This window comes from Triturus cristatus, chromosome 8 (assembly GCF_964204655.1).
Source record: "Triturus cristatus chromosome 8, aTriCri1.1, whole genome shotgun sequence".
NCBI classification, from domain to species: Eukaryota; Metazoa; Chordata; class Amphibia; order Caudata; family Salamandridae; genus Triturus; species Triturus cristatus.
The window spans coordinates 256096713-256112910 of record NC_140591.1 but is presented as its reverse complement, the minus strand read 5'-3'; the positions used below and the strand labels follow the sequence as shown (position 1 = coordinate 256112910).

General features: G+C 40.9%; 1 long non-coding RNA gene across 1 annotated transcript in view; it reads right to left on the bottom strand.

Moving 5' to 3' along the window:
- The window catches only part of LOC146801943 (uncharacterized), a 118618-nt gene extending 102828 nt beyond the window's left edge, over positions 1 to 15790 (bottom strand). Inside the window, exon 1 of the long non-coding RNA XR_014968081.1 lies at positions 15752 to 15790. This is a non-coding gene — a long non-coding RNA (uncharacterized LOC146801943). The remainder of the gene's footprint in view (positions 1 to 15751) is intronic.
- Positions 15791 to 16198: the final 408 nt, after the last annotated feature.

The following is a 16198-nucleotide window of genomic DNA, read 5'->3' as shown; positions in this document are numbered from 1 at the left end:
CAGGAACCCCACCACGTAAAGGGTGGCGGACATGTAGGTTAGGAAGCCCTGACAGTGCCCCGACTGAATCTGGGCTTGAGGTGCGTGCAGGGGGGCACATGTTGTGCCCCCATGGAATAGCACCCTTGTTCCTGCACGTGTGGCATGCCAGACTGTGTAGGAACATGCTGCAGTCACTCTTGCGGATGCGGCAGGCTGTTAAGGCTCCCCTATTATCCTAACACAGGCGGCATGAGACTGCTGCCTCACAGCCCACTCACACTGGATTACATTTATAATCCAGCTGGCAGTCGTAACAGGCCCATTCAAATCTCCTCTCTATCACTCTCTCCACAGATGCCCATTGCTGTCCATATCTCTGCTCTGAATAACCCCACCTCAGAAAATTATCTAAACCCCCACTTACTCGACAATGGCACTCTAGGAAGTACTCACACCTTTCCTTCTTCCCCATCAACTTTTCCCTTTCCTTCACATCAAGAACAGACTAGATACCTTAGTAAATGAGTGAAAAACTAGATATTTCAACTACCCTAAGAGTCACTAGCTTCTCAACCTAAACAATTGAGCACAACAACTCACTTCTAACATACCCTTATCTGACCTGCAATACCTCATCCACACCTGAACTGAGAGGGGCGCTCTGGTGATGGGACTACCAATGTCCACAGAGATTCTTTATAAATCAACTGCTACAGTGTCATGTATCACTCCATCATTGAATGTATGTGAGTTGAACTCAGAACTGTGGGTTTGAAGTCAACCAGGTTCCACAACATCTACCACTCACCAGGCAATAAGTAAATCTTCATCAAAAAAGTGTTGCATCTCATGATTCTCATCACTAAACAAGCAATCAATCCCTCCTGCCTACTAACAACATATCCCTATAGGAGTTCAACCTACACTGGATTGACCACAAAAACTCTTACATAGCTCAAGTAAGAGATTTACTTAGTGACAACGATTCTACTCAAATCTGTGCAGTCCGACCCAAACAAAAGTCTCTACACTAGACCATGTGAAAGTAAAGAAGGGTCCCTTTCTATGGACACAATACTACTGGTTAACCAGTTTCAGCACTATATCATCCTCTCCCAGCTCACCACTGAGTGACTGGTAACCAAAGGCCATAATAACCAACCTAAATGATGGATCAGACACAAACCAAATCAATACCAAAGAGCTAGTAAGTAAAAATCATGTCTCACCTCCAACCTTCGATTGAACTCTACAATGTGTCTGATTTCACTTCATACTACATTTGAACCATGGCCACTACCAAGAATGATGTTGCACCCTCAAAACTCAGAAGGCAGAAACAGAAACACTCCTGCTCATGTGCAAAATGGATCTCAATGAAGAAAGGGGATGCTATAACTGGCAGAGAGAAGATTAAGACATGACCACTCAACCTTGCATCTGACACAGATTTGACAGAAAAGAATCAGATGCAAGAACCAAATCCTTGAAGTGAGAGCCTTCATGGTTTGATATCAGCTAGAGAGGGCATGAAAATGCACAGGTAAGCTGTTCAACATCATCCAATAATAAACAATCCCTAACATGAAAATAGTCACTGACTCCTCTGTAGAGAGATGGAAGGTGTACCCTAACTTCTTTGCTGAAAAGATTAAGAAGATACAAAAGCCATTGGCTACTGAACCATCCCATCAAACATGCCTCACTGTAAAACCCAAAGATCTGTGCTTCCTGCAACAAACATAGGAAACCACTGGCAAACAGCCCCTGTTGCTGAACCCAAATAACAATGTCTCTTGGAATGATATCAGTGTAGTGGGTGAAGATGAACTCATCAAGAAAATAGCCATTACGAAACCAGCCACACACATCGCCTATCCAATCCCCTTCTACTTTATCAAGGAGATCAGTGTAAGAAAGTGTGTTTTTATTCATAGCATAAAATGTGGGTCCTTCACAAGCAATGCGTCTGCAAATCCCTATTTACTGGGAACTAGGTACCCTGTTGTTGCACTTGACTCTCTCAGGGTAGTGAAACAGAGCAATCTAAGGCATACTCTGAGGAGGTGGTGTGGGCTAATAGCCTTAAATCACCGGTACGCAACAACTACACTCTATATTTAAATGTTCAATCATAGGTTTTTCTTATAAATACGAAAAGTTATTTTATGACACTACTAAATATAGTGCATGAATTAAAAATATATACAATCAAGCAGATGGAAATATCTTTGCTTACATCAGCAGAACAGCTGCCACCCAAGCATGCCATGACCAGAAATTCCAGTACTCCTACTGGATGGACATGTATTTATGGGCACAATATCAATTGGTTGCAACTATAAAAAAGTTAGACATTCTGGCTTTCTCAGGTTCACAACACAGTTCTAAAAATAAAAATATAATCAGTGTAATCTGCATTATTAACATACTCAGATGTAACTATCTCTGAATGACCTTCATTATTATGTATATGGCTCACTCTTCATATAAGGACATTAAATACTCTTCATTGTTATATGAAACTTTGCATCACCAATCATCACCATTGTCAAAAAAGCATTACAGTGAACAATGTGTGTCCCAAAGCATTATTTATACTTTTACACTACTTCTACTATTGCAGCTTTAGGTTCAACAGGGGTCCCCACAAGGGTGTAACACAGGCCTCCGCAGCCCCGCGATGCGGGGGGGCCCCCAAGTTGCAGGGGGGCCCCTCTTCACTGTACTCAGGCCTGGAGCTCTGGATTAAATCCACCTCAACTTTCATTACGCCACTGGGTCCCCAGACTCAAAGCCCATGTGTGAAAGCAAAAACTGCAGGAATTATTTGAATTAGGCAACATTTTTCCAGGGGGCATACATGTACCCCCTGGGAAACTTATGACAAATTTAAAGGCAAAATTCCTTGGGAGTTGCTGTTCTCCCTGCAAAACCCCAAGCACTCCAAGATCTTTGATGGTGCCCTGCTATCCTTGGAAACACACATGGGCTAATGAGGTGAACCCCTACCAGAGGCATGCCTAAATGTGCAGTCATTTTAACAATGCCCCTGTGGGCTCACACTCACATTTTCACAAGGATCCTGGTCCTACTTGGGGTGTCCACAGCCATGATTACCACTATAGGATGTGTGGTGAACCCTAAGGCCCCCATTGCCTCTGCCAGCTCACTGCACCTACACTCTTTGGTGTGGTGCACGGGGACAGGCTCCACATTTCTATCTCCCATCCTCTGGCAGTGCAGTTGGGGAGATGGTGTGTACTCCCAGCTCCCCCCAGACACGAGGACGGGCAGCTGGGGTGACACACCCAAATCCATGAGCCTTCCAGAGCTCAGATCCTGCCCGTGCTGCCTAGAGGTGACAGGGTCCTTTGGACAGTTGTTCTTCACATTCATGTCAGGCCCCGGGTAATTCTGTACCCAGAGCCAAAGAGGATCCTTGGGAGGGGCCAAACATATGCACCACACATATGTTTTACAACATATGTATGGTGTAATTTTACAACAAAAAGCTTCTTATACAAGATCAGATTTCTCAAACTGGTTACACCATTCATTCCTCAACCAGTCTGTAAGAATGTTGTTCCAACCCTAGCCATATGTAGACTCTCACTATGGTAATGCAAATCTTACTGGTACCCTGAAAATACACCTTGCACCAATCAAGGCTCCTCTAAATGCTGGAACTAGGCTAATGTCCAGAATAAGATATTTTGACCTCATCACACTTTCCTTCCTCTCTCACGTTGCTCCTGATCAAAGCAAGATGCATCCTCAAGTATTACTAATACCTCTCTGCACTATGGCACCCAAACTAATTGGCCCAGAAACTCACCTAGAATGAAGGCGGCCACTCCCTGTTCAGAGCCAAATATATACTCCTTGAAGTAGAAACAAGAAAGAAAATGACATATTCACACTCCTTCTCTGAAAATGCTCCCAGAACGTGAAACTCACTATCATCAGTCATACCCACTAATCCCTTACCAGTCGCCTTCAAAAAGAGTTTCAAATCTCCACTGTTTGATTTGAAAGATTGCTAATGAACTGATCCTCCAGCTTATGCTTCAAATCCTGTTTTCCTTTGTACTCTGCACAAACTACTTGCTTCAAAGGCCAACCTGTATACTAACTTTGATCTAATAAATCAGTGACAGGAGTTTCCATGCCAGAATTCTATCTCTGTTACTTAACGGTTCCTTCACTTAGTATGAGCACAATGCATATGCACCTGCCCCCTTGCTAAGCACTTTGAATATAATATCTGCTATGCTCACCAAACTCTGACATGGGCAGTTTTTTCTCTGCAACCTGTTGCTTTTACATGTATTGCACATCACTCTGTAATCCCTGGGTCTTATACAATCTCTATAAAACCTCGAATAAATAAATAAAATAAATTATGTCCTGGTGACAGCATCTATGTAAGTTGGCAAAATTGCGCTGCTCACAGTCTTCAACTCCAGTCAGCCCAGTACTGTTGCAGAGAAGGTTTCTTAAATAAATGCACCCAGCGCTCACTTTACATCATTCGACCCTGGAAGTCTAGTAGGTATGTGTGAGAAGATTGGTTATTGGTTGAGGAGGGTGTAAAACCAGCTCAAGCAATAGCCACAGTACCATTCAGAGTGAACCACAAAAGTCACTATATTAACCTATGCTTAACCCTCTGGTAGCTTGGCACAAAAACAGTCAGGCTTACCTTAGAGACAATGTGTCAAGTATTTATGCAACACACAAACAGTAATACAATGAAAACACAACACAAGAAAAATCCCACACCAATTTGAAAATATTGAAAAAACTTTAATTAACTATTTGACACCAAAACAACAAAAATTCAATCAGTAGAAGCGAAGTCATGAATTTTTAAAGTTTATGGAGAAAACTAGCACTAAAAGATCAAAGCGTCAATCGTGGGCACATAGTCGAGTGAGACCAGGGATAGTTGACCGACTGACCAAAATGGAGCAATGTTCGGATACACAAACTAGACTGGCTCAGTCTCAGCTTACCTTTTGATGTAGAAGAAATTTTGTAGAAAAATGTCAAACGCAGTAAAGTTCAGCGGGCAAGTGAGCTGCTGTTTTCCGATGAGATTGTGTCGTTGTCGGGGAGTCACTGGTCAATGTTGCAATAAAGACACCTTCGTTCAGACGTAGTCACTTTTTTGGAAGTGGATGATCTCCAGTGGAGCAAAGGTATAAGCTATAGCCGACAAGGGCTCCACGAGGCTGGATACCCCTTCTGCAATGAGCTGCTGAACAGGATTTGCTGCTGTAGAGAATAGCTTAGCAGGAGTTACTGCGAAGTCAGGCTGAGAGGCGGTGCAACTTGGGTGCATAGACGAGCAAGTTGGTCATGGTCTTCTCATGGTTTTCAGTGCACTTTTTAGCAAAGATTTTCTAACTCCCAAGTTTTTGATTTTGGCTATCTGGGCATCTTTAGCACCCATTCCAAGGGTCCAGGACACACTCAGGCAGGGTCCAGGAGTGGGTTCAAGATGGTTGGAGCCCTTTCTGTCCCTGAGGCTCTGATGAGGAGGACAGCATACAAGCCCTTGGAGTCACTTCTGAAAGTCCTGAGTTCAAGGAGAAGAACAGGGCTCAAGCAGCATAGCAGACCTCTGGTCTCAGAGCAGGCTTCAGGCAGCAAAGTAGTGCTTCTTGATGCAGTAAAGCTGTCCCTCTAAGGTACACAGTAGGTCACAGAAGCAGGCAGTCTTCTGAGAGTCCTTCCTCAGTTCCAGGAGTGAATTGGAGAGTGGGTCTAAGGGTGCCCTTTTTATTTATGGTGTCTTCTTTGAAGTGGATGAAGTTTTTAGGGGTTGCACTTTAAAGTTGCTTGGAATTTCTTGCCACCCTGCTCTGGCTACAGCTTGGCTACAGGCACAATTGACTAGTGTGAAGGTCTTTGTGTGAGAGCAGGGCATGTTGATGTGTAAATGGACCTGTGCCCAGCTCTGCCCCCCCACCATCCTGCCTCGGTTGGTTCATCTAGGCACACTTAATCCCTCTATAGTGCGGCTGTCCTGAAGGAATATACAAAGGCTAATTGCCACTCACAAGCAAGCATGTGACCCAGGAACAGGCTGCAGGCACCAAATGGTTGGAGCAAGAAAATATAAACTTTCTAAAAGTGGGATTTTCGGAAGTGTCTTAAAATCTGACTTTATCATTAGATTTTAAATTAGAAATTCTCAGACACCAAATAATACTTTCCTAGCTGCTGCCAATCAAAAGTTAGCCTTTGTTAAATGTAACAAGCTAACCCAATGTTATCATCAGGGAGAGGTAGACCTCACAATAGTAAAAAACGAATTTGTGAGTTTTCGACAACCACGACATGTAAAACTTAAAACTACAGGTCCAACTTTTTAATTACAATGCACCCTGCACTATGAGTTGTCTAGCACCAATCTTAGGGGTGTATTTATGTGCATTAAAAAGGGTTTTAGGCTTGGTAGACAATGGTAGACCATGGACATGTTTTAAGGGGCGAGGCAAAATAAGTGCTGCAGGCCGACTATTAGCATTTAATTTACAGGCCCTGGGTGTATGGTATAAAACTTTACTAGGGACTTATAAGTAAATTAAATGTGCCAATCTGGTGTCAGTCATTTTTTTCATATTTTATTGAGTGAGCACAAACACTTAAACATAGGTTAGAAGTGGTAAAGTGCACAGAGTCCTAAGGTCAACAAGAACGGAACTCATCAAAATAGGAGAGGTGAAGGCAAAATGTTTCGGGGAAGGCCACCCTAAGGCTGACAAGTCTAACAATCAGCGAACCAATCAAACATCCCCACACTTTCATGAAACGATCAACAGAAAGAATTGCTTTATCTGGACATGCAGCCTGACAGAGAAGTACATTTATTTTAATGTATTTATTGCATTTTATATTTTTTAAATGAAATTCTTTGATATTGCACATGCACTTTACCTTTGAAATTCATATGTATGAATTGTGGTGTTTTTTTTTTTTTTTTACCTGTGCTTTTATGGTCATATTGGCCGAAATAAAGAATTCTTGACTGACTGACTGACATTTATGAATACTTCTTTCAGTGCCCTAACTTAGTTTGGGACATACTATCATGTTGGCGACGTTGGAGTTACTGCCTATGACAGTAGTACCAATTGACTTAAAGCTTTTCTTAAATTCAGACTCAATGTGCTGAATTGAAAGGGGTAGAAAATATTGCTTAGTTGTATTAAGACTTTATTGTGCTTAGTTTATTTAATATTTAAATGTATTTACAAAATATCGTATTACGTAATTTAATGTTGCTGTGTTGAGGTATGTCAGTTGTTGTAGATGTGTTGTTTTATGTGCCTTGTACCTGTTTTTTTTTCTTTTGGTACTTTTGTAGTGCATTATAAACGAAACATTAACTAAAGCATTCCAGTGTGACTGTCATGTTACAGGCTGTAGGTGGCTGAAATGTTACCTCTTTGTGGCTATTTTCTAAAGCCATAGCTATCTTTGGATTTACGGTGCATCATGATGTTCAAATAATTATTTTAACTCTCTGTCCAGCTTGTTAAACTGTGTGTACTGCCTCAAGATGCTTTTCTTCTTTGATTTAGCTCAAAATATTTTCGAAAGCCAAGTCCTGGGTATCCTGTTAGACCATACGCCATTCTCAAGCTTTTGTTGCTCCAGTTTGATCAAAAGAGGTCGGTCTCATCCTCGAATGGATATATAAAACTAAGCAGGAACATTTTTGTACATAATTCGCTTTTGTAGTTCAGTCTTCATGGCCAGATCCCACGACAGCCTACTCTTTGAACTTTTCAGAAGTGTTTCACAATGGATGTTAATCGCCATTTCCTAAAGCTGCTGCCTGAAAGACCTGATATTTGGCATCATTTCACCGCCACATTCTTCCTCGAGGGTTGCCCCAGATGAGAGGCTTTGATGTTCATCACTTGTGAGAGATGAGATTCAGCAGGATTATTTTAACTGTGTTTAATTGCTCTCCCACGTATCAGATCGGATGTGTTTGTTCAAAAAGGCAGAATGTAATCTCTGCATTTCATAAGCCTCCTCATCTGCATGAACCTTTTGCTTAATTCACTGCGTTTCTGAGGCTTGTTTCATGTTACTTGTATTTTCTAGATGGCAATGAGCAGGTGTTGTTCACTTTAGGGCAAACATGTAGTGGTATCCTTTAAGACTATGTAGTAAGGGAGGAGAGTATTAGGATTGCATTAAAATAATACACAAGGGCCCAGATTTACCAAGATTTTGCATCGAAGTTGCGTCACGTTTTTGGTGAAGCCCATATGTAAAATCTATTTTGGTACTTAGAAAGCTACACAATCACAATTTGCATGGCTCTGCGTGGCTTTGTAAAAAAAAAAAAGAAGTAATGCAATACAGCATATTGCACTACCTTGCGTTACCTTGCATCAGGTAGTAGTTACACAGGTGAAACATAGAAGTTCTTATGCATCCGCCCATGTATTTTGATGCAAATCTATGTCTGCAGAGACTTGTAAACATGTTTGTGCCAAAATGGTACATCAAGGCGTAAAACTGAGAAATATCATTATTTCTCCTCGTTTTTTTCCACTTTGCTTGTGGGTTGTATTCTGCAGCACACTTACTAGAAGGAAATAGCCTCAAAGTATACTTTGTGGGCAGGAAGATATAAAAAATGTTCTTCCTTTCATCTCTCAATTTACAGACAATGATTGTGGTCTCTAATGTACTATCACGATTGGACTACTGCAATGCCATTTATTTAGGCAAGGAACAAGGGCTGATAATAAAGATTCAGAGACTGCAAAATGCAGCTGCTCAACTCCTGAATAACATGAACATGAATTGGTGGTAAGGTGCTCAAGGAGCCACACTGGTTGCTTATTAAAAGCAGAGTCCTGTATGGAGTGGGCCTGGTCTATCTGAGGGAAAAAGTGTCTTGGTACACCCCTAGAAGAAGTTTGAGATCTACCCTTTGTAAGGCCATGGCAGTCCTTAAGATTCATAGAGCAATTTAGGGTGGCAGAAGTCTTTGCCATGCCACTTCTATTCTTTGGAACCTCTACATTTAAGATCACAGGCAAATCTTATAATCTTTAGAAAGCAGCTAAAAGCTTGCCTTTTTGCATCACCGGCCTTAACAAACTCTTTTACTCACTTTGGTCTTTAGTGGCAGTAGTGTGTGCAGACATCAGCACTTAAGCACATTTTGGTATATGCTGCGCTTTACAATTTTAAATGAAATCAAATCAAATTATAAACAGATCTTTGTTATATCGTGTCTCCTAGTTCCTTGCTGCTCAGCCTGTGTGAGTGTGATGTAATAAAATGTTCATGAGGGCATGGTTTGGATGAGTGGTCAGTTGGAATGAGTGGTGCTGAGCAGCAAGGATGCTGCTCCCAGTGGGGCCTTGACTATCTTACCTGTAACCTAATAAACTACATAATCTACACTACTGGCTACTGGATTAATTACATAGAAGGACCTTACTTCATTTACAAAGAGACTTATTAGACTTTAAGTTACAGTAATAACTATCCACCCTTACATACCTATTGAATTTAACATATGGTTTTCGCTATCAATATGCCAGCCTACTGCCTTTACCATAACCTTTCACTATCAACAACCAGGCTTATAGCCCTTATTGTTGGCTTGTCACTATAAGCAAGTCAGACCTACTGTGTTGGTTAACAAGACGTCCCACAAGGCAATCATCAGTTATACTGTAATAAAATTATAAATGAGTACAAATCACAGTTGTCAAAACAGTACAACATCTCTTCTAAAAGAGCTGAGCAAGGATTTCCTACTTGGTTTGTTTAGGGGCATAACCAGGGCCAAAACTCTTGCCTACTACAGTAGTCTGTGAGATTCCATTCTTTAAAAATCCTGCCTACAGGATTTGGCAGCAACGTAAGCCTAGTGTACTGAGCGTAAGCTTTCTACAAGGGAACCAACCAGCATACAGTCATTAAATTACAAATGTATACACAACTAAAGTTGACAAAGCAAAATGGTTTCTCTCCTAAAAGAGCCTAATAAGGATTATTGTAGTGCATATCTTCTATCTCCACAGTCTGTTTGGGTACATCAACAACACCATAACCATTGCCTATTTCAGTAGTCTGTAGCAAAGTACCTGCCTACAGGCTTTAGCATGGTGCACTAACAATCTTTCCTTAAAAGACTATTGCCTTTAACACATGCTTTTCACAATAAGTAAGTTAGGCCTACCTGGTTTGTCATAATGTTTCAAAAGGAACTGATCAAACCTTTGAAGTCTGACCTTTTCCAACCAATTGATTAAGCCTTTACCCTTTAATATTGGCTTTAGACTTTAGCCTACACTGGCCCCTTCAATTGCATAAACTAGCACCCACCATGTATACAGTTACACAATTAAGTTATGTTGAAAAATACAGTTTACAAAACAGTATACAACCCCACTCAACAGGGCCTAACAAGAAGCATCACAGTAAACCCCCCAGGGTCTGTTAGGGTGGGTGGCCAACGTCAAAACCTTTGCCAACATTGGTAATCTGTGAGATTGCATGCATTACCTTTCTTTGGGTTTTAATATAGGGTAATAACAATTCACACCCACATGGCTTTTAACATGTGCTTTTCAGAATAAATATGCACAGCATAGTGCCTTAATCCTAGCATTTCATAACAAGCATTTGCAATGCAATCGGTCTCGCCTTTGGGACCTTAAATGTATTTAGCTATGCAGCACATTAGCCCGGTTGCTGAAACATCTACTGTTCTTTACCATGTAGGAAAAGTAAGCACCAAACTGTGTGACACGCCATGTATAGGGACACATGGAGAGAAATATTGGCTTTCAGCAGGAAATGGTATAGTCCAAAGTTCTGTTTTTAATATAAAATCAGGGCCTTCGGTGGTCAAATCACTGAAAATACAAGATCTGAAAAAAAATATTATTGTCGACGGGTGCTCGTGGAAGACAATTTCTATGGACTGGAATCTAGAGAATGCTAAAGTGATTCTGGTATAGTGAGCACAACAGCCAGTAAATACACCTACTTCTTCTACATTTGTTTTAAGACTAAGTTTATAAGCAAGCTTGACTAACTGATTTTAAAATATCTTATAAGGGGATAAGGCACCCTCCACGGGGATCACTGTATGCTCACTAAATCTCACGGAATAGAATTGGTAACTGAACTCTGGAGGTCAATGCATTGGCTGGAGAGATCTGTGCAACTGTTTGAAGTGAACAACCAGAAGCACACTCTATGAATATTTGTATTAGATTTGTTTGACAATTACGCTGTCATAGTCAGGAGGACCTAAAAACTGTTATTGTCCTCGCCCCTCTTACTTAGTCACAGTTGCTTTCGGAGCCTTTCAAGATTCATGTGTAGATGTACATCAGGTTGAAGCTTTAATAAGGAAAATGCAACAAAAGTAACAGAGGTTGAACTAAAAAGAAAATTCTTGACAAGCGCAAAGTTCATTGCTGTAATACTTCCTGAACCGGAAGCCGTCAGTGGAGGTTGCCAAGCCTGACACAAACAGGACAACATTTTGACTGCTGAGCAGAAGTGGGATTTGTAAATTAAATATAGAATGATAGATACGCGCAGGCTGGAGGGTGGTAGAACAAACAGACTAGTCAGAAACTAAGGAGCCTCCCTTGAAGACTAGCGCACCATGTGTATTGCTTAGTCTGCCACCTGTTGCGATGCCTCTGTGGAGACCGTCAACAGACAACTACCTATACATAAAGGTTTAGCCAACAGAATGTAATTTTGTTGTTAAGTGTCTCGAAACAGATGCAAAATTAATTTAATAAACAGCAATACTGAAGGCTGGGTAGGATGCAATGTCACGTAATATTAGTGACATGGATCCAACCTATTACACTTAATTTCTGGGGATTTTATGAATGTTACTCTTTGTGCTGGAAAATTCTGTCGCATACACAAAATAAAACGATCTTCTCCACTAGGACTATAGGACTATAGTGTTCATTTGTTTACCCGCCCTTTGGACCACTGTTCAGCTGGAGTCGAACAGCAAGGACTGCAATAGAGGACAGAGAAACAGATGGCATCATCAGGCTGCTTATGTTGGCATCCTAAGAGGCAGGTCCTCCTAGCATGCTGTGTAAGGTGTTAAATAGAGCCCTACTAGAGATTCTGGACAACGATTTCCACACGTATACCGCTTCTCCATTACTCACAGCACAGGGGAGGTGCTACTGACAAGAGGAAGGGAGGGTTAATCATGGAGATCGGCACCCACTTTGCTGCATTCTGTCTCCAGCAAACGCTACCTCGATTTCCACTGGCCCCCTCCAACTGTCATCACCGCGGCTGGCACCCCCACCCTCCCACAAGCGGCCACGTCTGTGAGGCGCATAAAGTAACGACCAGTGAGAACTCACGCGCCACAAGCCAGCCTGCCACCGTCGCGCGCCAGTGCTCACCAGCCGACGTCCTCTCGCACGGACCGACAGGCACTGCAGACACAGATTGCTGTTTGTTCAAAATCACGCTCCCAGCGCCATTCCTCCCCCGCAGCACATCCCATAATACTGCGCTGCGTCCCCCCTCCCCCTGGGGGATGATTCACCTCGTACGCACACGCTAACTACGGGACAGCCTTTTCCAGAGCAAAACCAAGGGTCTAGTGGCACAAATGTAAAGTAAAAGAAATAGCTGTTTGTAAAATCTAATACGTCCTTCGTACTTTTTTTAATATAAACAAAACACATGACACTGAGTGCAATTTTCATGTGCACTGTGATTGAGCACATTCCTGACCTCGAGGACAGCATAGCAAACATCGCGCGAGACACAAAACAAGCATTTGCAATGCAAGAGAACTCGCATTTACGTGAGCCATCTTGAATTGCAAACGGGAGTTGCGGGTGGGCGGGCGGGATGAAGGCACGAACAACGGGAGTGGGAGGGGCGGGAGAGAAGGCACGACAGCGGGAGGGGTGGCACAGACACAAAGTAGTGCTCAGGAAATATACAGTAAAGGGGACAATAGCCATGGAAGGAGACATGGCTGTCATAAGGAGGGACTAGCAGCCTCCAAACCAATCAGAAGGCAGCATTTAGAAAGGCCAAAGCCACAAGCCAATGAAAAAGTGAGCAGGGGAGGGGGTGGGGCTTCCCTCACCTATAGTGTATACTGCATGCCTCGCAAAGCGAGCAGCGCATGCGCTGCACCGCTAGGCGAGACCTAAAAACAGGATACTTGGACAAAATATAGAGTTTTTAATATCAAGACATAGTGTTATCGGAAAAAAATATTGTGATACAAAAAAAAGTTATATCAATAAAGTTGTTTTTAATATCGTTTTCAATAATATCGTTGTTACAAATATTGATTTTCGATTATTGTTATGTGTTTTAGTGCATATCTTAATTTGTATGTGTTCTTTGGTATAATTGTTATTAATTTTTTAAATATAGTTTGTAGTGTTAAGTAAACTCAATTTTTTATTTAATTGCTAATAGTAATTTATAGTGTTGAAGCAGGTTGTTGTGTTTGTATGGAGCTAGGGTGAGAAGTTAATTAAGTAATAATTAATTATTAATGAATGAATAATTTTTAAGTTAGTATGTGATTGATACTAATTTCATACATTATGTCATATTGATTTATTTTAGGTTTATTTTAGGTGCATGTTCCTAGGCTTGTAGGGGTATCAGGTTGGAAGTTCATTAAGTAATAATTAAATATTTGTTAATAATTGTTATTAATATGTTAATTGTTTAATAATCATATATTCTAATTATATTTAATTATATTTTAGGTGTGGGCGGCTTGGTTTGTAGGTATATAGGGTGGGAAGTGTATTAGGTAATAATGAATTAACAATTAATAAATTGTTAATTATTATTTAATTGATTATTATCTATGATAAATTGTGTTATACTTATTTTTTCATAGATGTGTTTTTGGGGGTTTTACTTTTGTAATATTTAATTTATTGTCTAAATTAATTAATATATTTTTGTTATTGAATTGTTTGTATTTTTATGATTTCATTGTGTGAGTAGCTTTACAAAGACTGAGACAAGACCTCTACCACCATGACACAACAAAGAATAGACTACTTGATATTATAACAAAAACTAGAAATAATATCTTCTTCTGTGCAATGGGGATCTATTTAATTAAAACTAAAGTTATGAAATCCTTGAGTAAGGGAAGTAGATTCGGAGTCAGGAGTGGAGTAGACAAGGTTAAGCATTTACCCAGTGCAAGGCCAGAATGATGATGTTGAAGAAAGGTGCTCTATATCTAAATCTCTTTTTATGCGTAGGTGGGTAAGTGGGTCTGGTGTGGCCTATTGCTCTGGCAATAGAAGATCCCGCAGTGAGTTGGTGCCACTTTCACCATATACGGCCCACCAAGTGTATGATCCATTTATGGTGTAAATTAAGTCACCTCAATAAATCACAAAGCCCTGGGAGAGGGTAAGGGGTTTGATGAATAGATGGGAAAGGGGATTTAGGGAAAGGTGTGACAAAGATAAACACTATACAGCAACAATATTCATAAGGGCAATGATGAGCAGCACATCAACATCAATCTGTTGTGAAAGAAAATGTATGAATGAGGAGGAGAGTTCAGTTAAATCCATTACAAACAGTCCTTCAGCTGCAGAGGCTCAAGGTATTATATATCTAAATGTTTTGTCATCTAGGTTTGAAAAATACAAATTATGGAGGAATGAAAGGAAGAGTAGTCTGGGACTGCTAAGATGGGCTGCATGAAGTGGTAAGTGCCTGGATACCCGAGCAATGTGTATCCAACCACTCACTTGAGACTGAACAGTGACAGAAGTAACTGTGTTACTGAGAGAATGCAAATGGAGGGCAAAAGTTGAAGGGTTTTAGTTTGTGGTCTGTCAAAGGCTTTAAAATAGGTTGGTGCACTACCAAATGTACAAGGAAGGAATATTTAAGGGGCAATGAGATGGGGATACTGAGAGGTCAAAAAAATAGTCAGAGTCGAGGTGAATGTGGTCCTGGTCTCACAGAGAAGGGGTCAAAAAGTCCCTGCTAAAGTTACTGTACAACCCACATTTTGTGCAGTCTGACTCCCTCTTTAATTAGTGAAGCCATACAGTTATAGAAATTATGAATGTTTAAAGAAAAATGATACTGTGTTGCCAAATAGGGAGGTGCATCTGCATTATTCTCAGGATTTCATTCTTTGATGTCTGACTGAACCAGTCTGGTACGGTAAGCAAGAGAGTTATAGAGCTTTCACCTCTCGGGCTGGAGAAGAAGAGGCCTGCAGATTATAAACCAGAAATTATAATTGTAGAGTCAAGAAGAAGGAAAAAAGGTAAGCTTCATGAGGAGTGTACCAACTACCAAGAATCAGAGGCAGAGCAAGAGCATAGGCTGCTTCAATCATTCATTTTGTTCACTCATGGCCGATCGATTAACTGAGAAGGGAGAACAATTTACAACCAGTCATAGACAAGTATCTGCATGTACCGGGTTGATCAATGTCACAACTGTCATCATAACTTTTAGAGCGTGCATCATGTGATGACGATCACATGAGCATGTTTGCTTCACAAGTTTGCTTCCAGTTACAAGCAACAGCTCCTCTCCCCAACCACAACCACCTAAGAGGATTTTCACATTTGAGCCATTACACCCACTAAGCAGCATTTAAAAAATCAATACACAACTCTCCAGTCCACAGAGCTGAGTAGACCTCAGAGTCATCATCATGTTGGTTTCCCTTTGAAGTCGATATAGTTCATACCTTCATTCTTCTGGCTGTTGAGGTAGTCCCACCCTGAGTTCTTCCATCCTCCTCCTGATTCCAAGTAATGAAGTAGTCCAACTTTCTACCGAGACCTGTAGTGCACTGTGATGAAGAACAAGAAGAGAAACAGAATTTGAGTATTATGTGTAGATTTGTGTTTGTTAACTAAAGTGACTATTCTGGTCTCTGAAGAACCAGAAAAAAGGAGTAGACTCTGCAAGTAAATCTTGCTAAGTACGAAATCACCTTCAGGAAAAATGATCCATCATCCAGCCGCAAACATTGCAAATCCTTGAAATCAAGATTACAAATTAATATAAGTTGAACACCCTCCCTCACTAATTTTGCCAACACACAAATATTATCATCAATCATCACTCACAATCACTCAATAATATTTCACTCATTGGTGCAATAGTTAGTTCCTGTTCCAATCCAAGCATT